This window comes from Oncorhynchus masou, chromosome 19, assembly GCF_036934945.1.
Source record: "Oncorhynchus masou masou isolate Uvic2021 chromosome 19, UVic_Omas_1.1, whole genome shotgun sequence".
NCBI classification, from domain to species: domain Eukaryota; kingdom Metazoa; phylum Chordata; class Actinopteri; order Salmoniformes; family Salmonidae; genus Oncorhynchus; species Oncorhynchus masou.
In genome coordinates this window covers 41,475,090-41,489,187 of record NC_088230.1, presented here as the reverse complement: position 1 = coordinate 41,489,187, position 14,098 = coordinate 41,475,090, and positions in this window count along the sequence as shown.

The window sequence follows — 14,098 nt, the reverse complement described above, 5'->3', positions numbered from 1 at the left end:
ACCTACAGTGAAATGGTAATACAACATGTGTCATCTCTTCTGGAAATGTGATGGTGTAGTAGACCTTGTGAAATGCTGAATCAACAGGTGTAGGTAGTGAAATGGTAATACAACATGTGTAGGTAGACCTTACAGTGAAATGTGATACAACAGGTGTAGTAGACCTTACAGTGAAATGCTGAATACAACAGTGATGGTAGACCTCACAGTGAAATGCTGAATACAACAGGTTCCTTAGTGAAATGCTGAATACCAGGTGACGTCCTTTCAGTGAAATGCTGAATACAACAGGTGTAGGTAGACCTTACAGTGAAATACTGAATACAACAGGTTTAGTAGACCTTACAGTGAAATGCTGAATACAACAGGTGTAGGTAGACCTTACAGTGAAATACTGAATACAACAGTAAAATAAGTGAAATGCTGAATACAAATGTAGTAACCTTAGTGAAATACTTAATACAACAGGTGTATGACCCCAGTGAAATGCTGAATACAAAGGTGTAGGTTTTAAATACTGAATACAACAGGTATAGTAGACCTTACAGTAAAAGCTGAATACAATTGGTGTAGTAGACCTTACAGTGAAATGCTGAATACAACAAGTGTAGTATGTCTCAAAGTGAAATGCTGTATACAACAGGTGTAGTAGACCACACAAATACTTAATACAACAGGTGTAGTACCTTACAGTGAAATGCTGAATACAACAGGTGTAGTAGACCTTACAGTGAAATACAATACAACAGGTGTATTAGACCTTACAGTGAAACGCTGAATACAATTGGTGTAGTAGACCTTACAGTGAAATACTGAATACAACAGGTGTAGTAGACCTTACAGTGAAATGCTGAATACAACAGGTGTAGGTAGACCTCCTGAGTGAAATACTTACAACAGGTGTAGGTAGACCTACAGTGAAATACTGTACATATGTGACCTTTCAGTGAAACTGAATACAACAGGTGTAGGTAGACCTTACAGTGAAAATCTAAACAACAGGTATTAGACCTTACAGAAATGCTGAATACAACAGGAACATGTGAAATGCTTTACAACATGTAGTAGACCTTAAAAATGCTAATACAACAGGTGTAGCTAACCTTACAGTAAAATGGAATACAACAGGTGGGTGTTCTACAGTGAAATGCTGAATACAACAGGTGTAGTAGACCTTACAGTGAAATGCTGAATACAACAGGTGTAGTAGACCTCACAGTGAAATGCTGAATACAACAGGTGTAGTATACCTTACAGTGAAATGCTGAATACAACAGGTGACGTAGACCTTACAGTGAAATGCTGAATACAACAGGTGTAGGTAGACTGCAGTGAAATACTGAATACAACAGGTTTAGTAGACCTTACAGTGAAATGCTGAATACAACAGGTGTAGGTAGACCTTACAGTGAAATACTGAATACAACAGAGTAGACCTTACAGTGAAATGCTTACAACAGGTGTAGTAGACCTTACAGTGAAATACTTAATACAACAGGTGTAGTCACCTTAAGTGAAATGCTGAATAAACAGGTGTATGTAGACCTTACAGTGAAATACTGAATACAACAGGTATAGTGTTACAGTGAAAAGCTGAATACAATTGGTTCTTAGACTTACAGTGCTGTTATACAACAATGTAGATGTCTCAGTGAAATGCATAAAGGTGATAGACCTCAGTGAAATACTTAATACAACAGGTGTAGTAGACCTTACAGTGAAATGCTGAATACAACAGGTGTAGTAGACCTTACAGTGAAATACTGAATACAACAGGTGTATTAGACCTCCAGTGAAACAATACAATTGGTTTAGACCTTACAGTGAAATACTGAATACAACAGGTGTAGTAGACCTTACAGTGAAATGCTGAATACAACAGGTGTAGGTAGACCTTACAGTGAAATACTGAATACAACAGGTGTAGGTGACCTTACGGAAATACTGAATACAGCAGGTGTAGTAGACCTTACAGTGAAATGCTGAATACTGGTGTCGTGAGACCTTGTTACTGAATACAACAGGTATAGTAGACCTTACAGTGAAAAGCTGAATACAATTGGTGTAGTAGACCTTACAGTGAAATGCTGAATACAACAAGTGTAGTATGTCTCACAGTGAAATGCTGTATACAACAGGTGTAGTAGACCTTACAGTGAAATACTTAATACAACAGGTGTAGTAGACCTTACAGTAGGCGAGCAGGCCAGAGGTGGAATGCTGAATACAACAGGTGTAGTAGACCTTACAGGCTGAATACAACAGGTGTATTAGACCTTACAGTGAAACGCTGAATACAATTGGTGTAGTAGACCTTACAGCTGAATACAACAGGTGTAGTAGACCTTACAGTGAAATGCTGAATACAACAGGTGTAGGTAGACCTTACAGTGAAATACTGAATACAACAGGTGTAGGTAAAGTGAAATACTGAATACAGCAGGTGTAGTAGACCTTACAGTGAAAAGCTGAATACAATTCAACCTTACAGTGAAATGACTGAATACAACAGGTGTTAGGTCTCACAGTGAATGCAATGTAACAGGTGTAGTAGACCTTACAGTGAAATACTGAATACAACAGGTGTAGTAGACCTTACAGTTTTAATACAACAGGTGTAAAAGACCTTACAGTGAAATACTGAATACAACAGGTGTAGTAGACCTTACAGTGAAATGCTGAATACAACAGGTGTAGTAGACCTTACAGTGAAATGCTGAATACAACAGGTGTATTTACAGTGAAATGCTGAATTCAAAGGTGTATTATAGTGAAATGCTTACAACAGGTGTAGTAGACCTCACAGTGAAATTAATACAACAGGTTAGTATACCTCAGTGAAATGCTGAATACAACAGGTGACGTAGACCTTACAGTGAAATGCTGAATACAACAGGTGTTGTAGACCTTACAGTGAAATACTGAATACATGTAGACAAAAATGCTGAATACAACAGGTGTTGATTTGAAATACTGAATACAACAGGTGTAGTAGACCTCAAAAATGCTGAAAAACAGGTGTTAGACCTTAATTGAAATCATTAAAAACAGGTTTTATTTTACAACAGGTGTAGGTAGACCTTACAGTGAAATATGAATACAACAGGTATATATTTATTTGAAATAATACAATTGGTGTAGTAGACTCTTGTGAAATGCTGAATACAACAAGTGTAGTATGTCTCACAGTGAAATGCTGAAACAACAGGTCTGGACCTTTGAAATACTGAATACAGCAGGTGATAGTAGACCTTCTGAAATGCTGCCATTATAACATTAGACTTCCTACTGAATACAAAACATTAGACCTTAGTGAAACGCTGAATACAATTTATTCCTTACATCAATACATGACTTAAGCACATTGTAACTGCTGAATACAACAGGTTATCTTACAAAATAATAAAACAGGTGTAGGTAGACCTTACATGAAATACTGAATACAGCAGGTGTAGTAGACCTTACAGTGAAATGCTGAATACAACAGGTGTAGGTAGACCTTACAGTGAAATACTGAATACAACAGGTGTAGTAGACCTTACAGTGAAATGCTGAATACAACAGGTGTAGTAGACCTTACAGTGAAATGCTGAATACAACAGGTGTAGTAGACCTTACAGTGAAATGCTGAATACAACAGGTGTAGTAGACCTTACAGTGAAATGCTGAATACAACAGGTGTAGTAGACCTTACAGTGAAATGCTGAATACAACAGGTGTAGTAGACCTTACAGTGAAATGCTGAATACAACAGGTGTAGTAGACCTTACAGTGAAATGCTGAATACAACAGGTGTAGTATACCTTACAGTGAAATACTGAATACAACAGGTGAGTAGACCTTACAGTGAAATGCTGAATACAACAGGTGTAGGTAGACCTTACAGTGAAATGCTGAATACAACAGGTTTAGTAGACCTTACAGTGAAATGCTGAATACAACAGGTGTAGGTAGACCTTCCAGTGAAATACTGAATACAACAGGTGTAGTAGACCTTACAGTGAAATGCTGAATACAACAGGTGTAGTAGACCTTACAGTGAAATGCTGAATACAACAGGTGTAGGTAGACCTTACAGTGAAATGCTGAATACAACAGGTGTAGTAGACCTTACAGTGAAATGCTGAATACAACAGGTGTAGTAGACCTTACAGTGAAAAGCTGAATACAACAGGTGTAGTAGACCTTACAGTGAAATGCTGAATACAACAGGTGTAGTAGACCTTACAGTGAAATGCTGAATACAACAGGTGTAGTAGACCTTACAGTGAAATACTGAATACAACAGGTGTAGTAGACCTTACAGTGAAATGCTGAATACAACAGGTGTAGTAGACCTTACAGTGAAATGCTGAATACAACAGGTGTAGGTAGACCTTACAGTGAAATGCTGAATACAACAGGTGTAGTAGACCTTACAGTGAAATACTGAATACAACAGGTGTAGTAGACCTTACAGAGAAATACTGAATACAACAGGTGTAGTAGACCTTACAGTGAAATGCTGAATACAACAGGAGTAGTAGACCTTACAGTGAAATACTGAATACAACAGGTGTCGTAGACCTTACAGTGAAATGCTGAATACAACAGGTGTAGGTAGACCTTACAGTGAAATACTGAATACAACAGGTGTAGTAGACCTTACAGTGAAAAGCTGAATACAATTGGTGTAGTAGACCTTACAGTGAAATGCTGAATACAACAGGTGTAGTAGGTCTCACAGTGAAATGGTGAATACAACAGGTGTAGTAGACCTTACAGTGAAATACTGAATACAACAGGTGTAGTAGACCTTACAGTGAAATGCTGAATACAACAGGTGTAGGTAGACCTTACAGTGAAATACTGAATACAACAGGTGTAGGTAGACCTTACAGTGAAATACTGAATACAACAGGTGTAGGTAGACCTTACAGTGAAATACTGAATACAGCAGGTGTAGTAGACCTTACAGTGAAAAGCTGAATACAATTGGTGTAGTAGACCTTACAGTGAAATACTGAATACAACAGGTGTAGGTAGACCTTACAGTGAAATACTGAATACAGCAGGTGTAGTAGACCTTACAGTGAAAAGCTGAATACAATTGGTGTAGTAGACCTTACAGTGAAATGCTGAATACAACAGGTGTAGTAGGTCTCACAGTGAAATGGTGAATACAACAGGTGTAGTAGACCTTACAGTGAAATACTGAATACAACAGGTGTAGTAGACCTTACAGTGAAATGCTGAATACAACAGGTGTAGGTAGACCTTACAGTGAAATACTGAATACAACAGGTGTAGTAGACCTTACAGTGAAATGCTGAATACAACAGGTGTAGTAGACCTTGAAATGCTGAATACAGTGACCTTACAGTGAAATGCTGAATACAACAGGTGTAGTAGACCTTACAGTGAAATGCTGAATACAACAGGTGTAGTAGATCTCACAGTGAAATGGTGAATACAACATGTGTAGTAGACCTTACAGTGAAATTAGTCGAGGTAATTGAGCTAATATGTACATGTAGATAGAGTTATTACAATGACTAATCATAGAAAATAACAACAGAGTGTAGCAGTGGTATAAAAGAGGGGTGGGGGGCAATACAAATAGTCTGGGTAGACATTTGATTAGATGTTTTGGAGTCTTATGGCTTAGGGATGGAAGCTGTTTCGAAGACTCTTGGACCTAGACTTGGCACTCCGGTATCGCTTGCCGTGCTGTAGCAGAGAGAACAGACTAAGACTAGGGTGGCTGGAGTCCATGACAACTTTTAGGGCCTTCCTCTGACACCCCCTGGTATAGAGGTCCTGCGTGGCAGGAAGCTTTGACCCAGTGAAATACTGGGACGTAAGCATTGGAGTTGTGCCTGGCCGTGAGGTTATGAGTGAACAGGGAGTACAGGACAGGACTGAGCACGCACCCCTGAGGGCCCCCTGTCTTGAGGATCAGGATGTGTTGTTACTTACCCTTACCACCTAGGGGCGGCCCGTCAGGAAGTCCAGGATCAAGTTGCAGAGGGAGGTGTTTAGTCCCAGGGTCCTCAGCTTATTGATGACCTTTGAGGGCACTATGGTGTTGAACGCTGCGCTGTAGTCAATGAACAGCATTCTCACATAGGTGTTCATTTTGTCCAGATGGGAAAGGTCAGTGTGGAGTGTAATAGAGATTGCATCATCTGTGGATCTGTCAGGGCGGTATACAAATTGTAGTGGGTCCAGTGTTTCTGGGATAATGGTTTTGATGTGAGTGCTAAGGATTTCAAAGCACTTCATAGCTGCAGACGTGAGTGCTAAGGGTCAATAGTCATTTAGGCAGGTAACGTTAGTGTTCTTGGGCACAGGCACTATGGTGGTCTGCTTGAAACATGTTGGTATTACAGACTGGGACAGGGAGAGGTTGAACATGTCAGTGAAGACACTTGTCAGTTGGTCAACGCATGTTCGGAGTACCCGTCCTGGTAATCCGTTTGGACCTGCGGCCTTGTGAATGTTGACATGTTTAAAAGGTCTTACTCACGTCGGCTGCGGAGAGCGTGATCACACAGTCTTCAGGAACAGCTGGTGCTCTCATGCATATTTCAGTGTTATTTGCCTCAAAGAGAGCATAGAAGTAGTTTAGCTTGTCTCGTGTCACTGGGCAGCTCTCGGTTGTGCTTCCCTTTGTAGTCTGTAATGGTTTGCAAGCCCTGCCACATCCGATGAGCGTTAGAGCCGGTGCAGTACGATTCGATCTTGGTCCTGTATTGACGCTTTGCCTGTTTGATGGTTCGTCGGAGGGCATAGCAGGATTTGTTATCAGCGTCCAGGTTAGATTCCCGCTCTAGGCTTTAGCTCAGTGTGGATGTTGCCTGTAGTCTATGGCTTCAGGTTGGGGTATGTACAGTGGGGAGAACAAGTATTTGATACACTGCCGATTTTGCAGGTTTTCCTACTTACAAAGCACGTAGCGGTCTGTAATTTTTATCATAGGTACACTTCAACTGTGAGAGATGGAATCTAAAACAAAAATCCAGAAAATCACATTGTATGATTTTTAAGTAATTCATTTGCATTTTATTGCATGACATAAGTATTTGATCACCTACCAACCAGTATGAATTCTGTCTCTCACAGACCTGTTAGTTTTTCTTTAAGAAGCAGTCCTGTTCTCCACTCATTACCTGTATTAACTGCACCTGTTTGAACTTGTTACCTGTATAAAATACACCTGTCCACACACTCAATCAAACAGACTCCACCAGAGAGCTGTGTAAGGACATCAGGGATAAAATTGTAGACCTGCACAAGGCTGGGCTGGGCTACAGGACAATAGGCAAGCAGCTTGGTGAGAAGGCAACAACTGTTGGCGCAATTATTAGAAAATGGAAGAAGTTCAAGATGACGGTCAATCAACCTCGGTCTGGGGCTCCATGCAAGATCTCACCTTGTGGGACATCAATGATCACGAGAAAGGTGAGGGATCAGCCCAGAACTACACGGCAGGACCTGGTCAATGACCTGAAGAGAGCTGGGACCACAGTCTCAAAAAAAAACATTAGTAACAAACTACGCCATCATGGATTAAAATCCTGCAGCGCACGCAAGGTCCCCCTGCTCAAGCCAGCGCATGTCCAGGCCCGTCTGAAGTTTGCCAATGACCATCTGGATGATCCAGAGGAGGAATGGGAGAAGGTCATGTGGTCTGATGAGACAAAAATAGAGCTTTTTGGTCTAAACTCCACTCGCCGTGTTTGGAGGAAAAAGAAGGATGAGTACAACCCCAAGAACACAATCCCAACCATGAAGCATGGAGTTGGAAACATCATTCTTTGGGGATGCTTTTCTGCAAAGGGGACAGGACAACTGCACCATATTGAGGGGAGGATAGATGGGGCCATGTATCGCGAGATCTTGGCCAACAACCCCCTTCCCTCAGTAAGAGCGTTGCAGATGGGTCGTGGCTGGGTCTTCCAGCATGAAAACGACCCGAAACACACAGCCATGGCAACTAAGGAGTGGCTCCGTAAGAAGCATCTCAAGGTCCTGGAGTGGCCTAGCCAGTCTCCAGACCTGAACCCAATAGAACATCTTTGGAGGGAGCTGAAAGTCTGTATTGCCCAGTGACAGCCCCAAAACCTGAAGGATCTGGAGAAGGTCTGTATGGAGGAGTGGGCCAAAATCCCTGCTGCAGTGTGTGCAAACCTGGTCAAGAACTACAGGAAATGTAAGATCTCTGTAATTGCAAACAAAGGTTTCTGTACCAAATATTAAGTTCTGCTTTTCTGATGTATCAAATACTTATGTCATGCAATAAAATGCAAATTAATTTCTTAAAAATCTTACAATGTGATTTTCTGGATTTTTGATTCCGTCTCTCACAGTTGAAGTGTACCTATGATAAAAATGACAGACCTCTAAAAGCTTTGTAAGTAGGAAAACCTGCAAAATTGGCAGTGTTTCAAATACTTGTTCTCCCCACTGTATGTACAGTCGCAGTGGGGATGACGTCATCGATGCACTTATTGATGAAGCCAATGACTGATGTGCTGTACTCCTCAATGCCATCGTAGAAATCCCAGAACATATTCCAGTCTGTGCAAAAACGTTCCTTAGTTTAGCATCTGCTTCATCTGACCACTTTTTTATTGATCGAGTCACTGGTGCTTCCAGCTTTAGTTTTTGCTTGTAAGCAGGAATGAGGAGGATAGAATTATCAGATTTGCCAAATAGAGGGCAAGGGGGAGCTGTGTATGTGTCTCTGTGTGTGGAGTAAAGGTGGTCCAGAGTTGTTTTCCCTCTGGTTGCACATTTAACATGCTGATAGAATTTTGGTAAAACCGATTTTAGTCCTATCCTGCTTGAGTTCCAGTTCATTCTGGGTCTGACACATTCCCTGGCTGCTTACCTTGGCCTGGTCTCACACTTGTGTGTGTGTGTGATAATGTATGATTGTTATTTTAGCTTCAGTTCCTGTGCTCCTCCGAGGCAGGATGGGAGACCACAGAGAGAAACCGCAGAGAAAGAGTGTGTGTGTGTGTGCATGTTAGTGTGTGCACGTGTGTGTGTGTGATACATTGCATATTTACATGGCAAAAGTTCATTCCTGTCCTTTGATGTGGAGAGTATCAATGTCTAAAGAAAACACAAACCAAAGGGCTATGAGGGTGTGCGTGTGTGTGTGGGTGTGTGTGTGTGTGTGTGTGTGGGGGGGGGGTGGGTGTGTGTGTGTGTGTGTGTGGGGGGGTGGGTGTGGAAAACCCAATGTATCACGATTCATCTCTAAAGTCTCTCCCTCCCTCTATCAGCAGTTTGTCCTATAGCAGAAGACTGATGTTCGCTTATATTCAGTCTGTTCATTCATATAGACCTTACATGTTTCTCTCACTTTGCTCATGTGTTTGCGTGTGTGGATGTGCGTTTTTGTGTATTATCTCATGGCAGCAGTCTGAAAGAAACAATTTTAAAAAACAGACAAGAGAGAAAGATAGAAGGAGATACTGAGAGAGATAGATAGTGACAGAGAGTACAAGTTGAATAAACTCACTGAAGCCTTACACATTATTAGCTCAACAGTCAACATTATAACAAAGCCTCATACACAATATTAGCTCAACAGTCAACATTATAACAAAGACTCATACACATTACTAGCTCAACAGTCAACATTATAACAAAGACTCATACACAATATTAGCTCAACAGACAACATTATAACAAAGACTCATACACAATATTAGCTCAACAGTCAACATTATAACAAAGACTCATACACAATATTAGCTCAACAGTCAACATTATAACAAAGACTCATACACAATATTAGCTCAACAGTCAACATTATAACAAAGACTCATACACAATATTAGCTCAACAGTCAACATTATAACAAAGTCTCATACACAATATTAGCTCAACAGACAACATTATAACAAAGACTCATACACAATATTAGCTCAACAGACAACATTATAACAAAGACTCATACACAATATTAGCTCAACAGACAATGTTATAATAAAGACTGAAGATGCTGCACGTTTCTTGGAGGAAAATACTAATATGCTTTTTTTGCCTTCACATAAATTTGGTAGTCAGGCTTATTCATTTACTCCAGACCAGAAGGTGGCAGTAGTGTTGCCTTCTTAAACTTTGTTTGGCATATCCATGTTGTTCGATAGACAATTTAAGGCGAATTAACTGCTCTAATGTTGCTAAATAGTTAGGATTTGTAGAATCCATTTGAGAGATAAATGGCCACAACTAGATAACAAGCCAGCAAGATGACGAATAAATAATTTAATTCACTATAGCTATCTATCTACACGTAGCACACCATATATAGCTAGATGGTACATGTAGCAAAACATACACTGCTCAAAATAATTAAGGGAACACTAAAATAACACATCCTAGATCTGAATGAATTAAAAAAAAAAAAAAAAAACTTTTTTCTTTACATAGTTGAATGTGCTGACAAAAAAATCACACAAAAATAATCAATGGAAATCAAATTTATCAACCCATGGAGGTCTGGATTTGGAGTCACACTCAAAATTAAAGTGGAAAACCACACTACAGGCTGATCCAACTTTGATGTAATGTCCTTAAAACAAGTCAAAATGAGGCTCAGTAGTGTGTGTGTCAAAATGAGGCTCAGTAGTGTGTGTGTGGCCTCCACGTGCCTGTATGACCTCCCTACAACGCCTGGGCATGCTCCTGATGAGGTGGCGGATGGTCTCCTGAGGGATCTCCTCCCAGACCTGGACTAAAGTATCCGCCAACTCCTGGACAGTCTGTGGTGCAACGTGGCGTTGGTGGATGGAGCGAGACATGATGTCCCAGATGTGCTCAATTGGATTCAGGTCTGTGGAATGGGCGGGCCAGTCCATAGCATCAATGCTTTCACCTTGCAGGAACTGCTGACACACTCCAGCCACATGAGGTCTAGCATTGTCTTGCATTAGGAGGAACCCAAGGCCAATCGCACCAGCATATGGTCTCACAAGGGGTCTGAGGATCTCATCTCGGTACCTAATGGCAGTCAGGCTACCTCTGGCGAGCACATGGAGGGCTGTGCAGCCCCCCAAAGAAATGCCATCCCACACCATGACTGACCCACCACCAAACCTGGTCATACTGGAAGATGTTTCAGGCATCAGAATGTTCTCCACGGCGTCTCCAGACTCTGTCCCGTCTGTCACATGCTCAGTGTGAACCTGCTTTCATCTGTGAATAGCACAGGGCGCCAGTGGCGAATTTGCCAATCTCTGTGTTCTCTGGCAAATGCCAAATGTCCTGCACGGTGTTGGGCTGTAAGCACAACCCCCACCTGTGGACATCAGGCCCTCATACCACCTTTATGAAGTCTGTTTCTGACCGTTTGAGCAGACACATGCACATTTGTGGCCTGCTGGAGGTCATTTTGCAGGGCTCTGGCAGTGCTCCTCCTTGCACAAAGGCGGAGGTAGTGGTCCTGCTGCTGGGTTGTTGCCCTCCTATGGCCTCCTCCACATCTCCTGATGTACTGGCCTGTCTCCTGGTAGCGCCTCCATGCTCTGGACACTACGCTGACAGACACAGCAAACCTTCTTGCCACAGCTCACATTGATGTACCATCCTGGATGAGCTGCACTACCTGAGCCACTTGTGTGGGTTGTAGACTCCGTCTCATCCTACCACTAGAGTGAAAGCACCGCCAGCATTCAAAAGTGACCAAAACATCAGCCAGGAAGCATAGGAACTGAGAAGTGGTCTGTGGTCCCCACCTGCAGAACCACTCCTTTATTGGGGGTGTCTTGCTAATTGCCTATAATTTCCACCTGTTGTCTATTCCATTTGCACAACAGTATGTTACATTTATTGTCAATCAGTGTTGCTTCCTAAGTGGACAGATTGATTTCACAGAAGTGTGATTGACTTGGAGTTATATTGTGTTGTTTAAGTGTTCCTTTTATTTTTTTGAGCAGTGCATATATCTAGCTAGCTACATGTAGTACAACATATGTAGCTAGCTAGCTACAGGTAGCACAACATATATAGCTAGCTAGCTAGCTACAATTAACACAACATATATAACTAGCTACACGTAGCACAAGCTATATATGTTCCTCTGACACCCCCTGGTATAGAGGTCCTGGATGGCAGGAAGCTTTGCCCATGTGATGTACTGGGCCATACGCACTATCCTCTGTAGTGCCTTCCGGTCGGAGGCCATGCACTGTCGGAGGCCAAGCTGTAGAAACTTCTGAGAATCTGAGGACCCATGCCAAATCTTTTCAGTCTCTTGATGGGGAATAGGTTTTGTCGTGGCCTCTTCACGACTGTCTTGGTGTTCTTGGACCATGTTAGTTTGTTGGTGATGTGGACACCAAATAACTTGAATCTCTCAACCTGCTCCACTACAGCCCCATCGATGAGAATGGGGGCGTGCTCGGTCCTCTTTTTCCTGTTGTCCACAATAATCTCCGTTGTCATGATCATGTTGAGGGAGAAGTTGTTGTCCTGGCACCACACGGCCAGATCTCTGACCTCCTCCCTATAGGCTGTCTCGTCGTTGTTGTTATATGGCCTACCACTGTTGTGTCATCAGCAAACTTAATGATGGTGTTGGAGTTGTGCCTGACAGTGCAGTCATGAGTGAACAGGGAGTACAGTAGGGGACAGAGCACGCACCAATGAAGGGCCCCTGTTTTGAGGATCAGCGTGGCGGATGTGTTGTTACTTACCCTTACCACCAGGGGGCGGCCCGTCAGGAAGTCCAGGATCCAGTTGCAGGGGGAGGTGTTTAGTCCCAGGGTCCTTAACTTATTGATGAGCTTTAAGGGCACTATGGTGTTGAATGCTGAGCTGTGTCAATGAACAGCATTTTCACGTAGATGTTCCTTTTGTCCAGGTGGGAAAGGGCAGTGTGGAGTGCATTAGAGATTGCATCATCGGTGGATCTGTTAGGGCGGTATACAAATTGGAATGGGTCCAGTGTTTCTGGGATAATGGTTTTCATATGAGCCATGACCAGCCTTTCAATGCACTTCATAGCTACAGACGTGAGTGCTACGGGTCGGTAGTCATTTAGGCATGTTACCTTAGTGTTCTTGGGCTCAGGGACTATGGTGGTCTGCTTAAAACATATTAGTATTACAGTCTTGGACAGGGAGAGGTTGAACATGTCAGTGAAGACAGTTGCCAGTTGGTCAGCGCATGCTCTGAGTACGCGTCCTGGTAATCCATCTGGCCCTGCGTCCTTGTGAATGTTGACCTGTTTAAAAGCTCTTACTCACATCGGTTGCGGAGAGCGTGATCACACAGTCTTCAGGAACCGCTGGTGTTCTCATTCATGTTTCAGTGTTATTTCCCTCAAAGGGAGAATTGAAGAAGTTTAGCTCATCTGGTAGGCTCATATCACTGGGAACTCAGCTGTGCTTCCCTTTGTAGTCTGTAATGGTTTGCAAGCCCTGCCACATCCGACGAGCGTCTGAGCCAGAGTAGAACGATTCGATCTCAGTCCTGTATTGACGCTTTGCCTGTTTAATGGTTCGTCGGAGGGCAAAGCGGGATTAGAGTCCCGCTCTTTGAAAGCAGCAGCTCTAGCCTTTAGCTCAGTGCGGATGTTGCCTGTAATCCATTGCTTCTGGTTGGGGTATGTACGTACAGTCACTGTGCGGACAATGTCGTCAATGCACTTATTGATGAAGCCAATGACTGATGTGCTGTACTAATCAATATCATCGGAGGAATCCCGGAACATATCCCAGTCTGTACTAGCAAAACAGTCCTGTAGCTTAGCATCTGCTTCATCTGATCACTTTTTTATTAATCTAGTCATTGGTGCTTCGTTCTTTCATTTTTGTTTGTAAGCTATGATCAGGAAGATAGAATTATAGTCAGATTTGCCAAATGGAGGGCGAGGGAGAGCTGTCTATGCATCTCTGGGTGTGGAGTAAAGGTGGTACAGAGTTTTTTTCCCCTCTGGTTGCACATTTAAAATGCTGATAGAAATTTCGTAAGACGGATTTAAGTTTCCCTGCATTAAGGTCCCCGGGTTCTAGGAGCGCCGCCTCTGGGTGAGGGTTTCCTCTTTACTTATGCCGGAATCAAATCAAATCACTAGCCACTTTAACTATGCCACTTT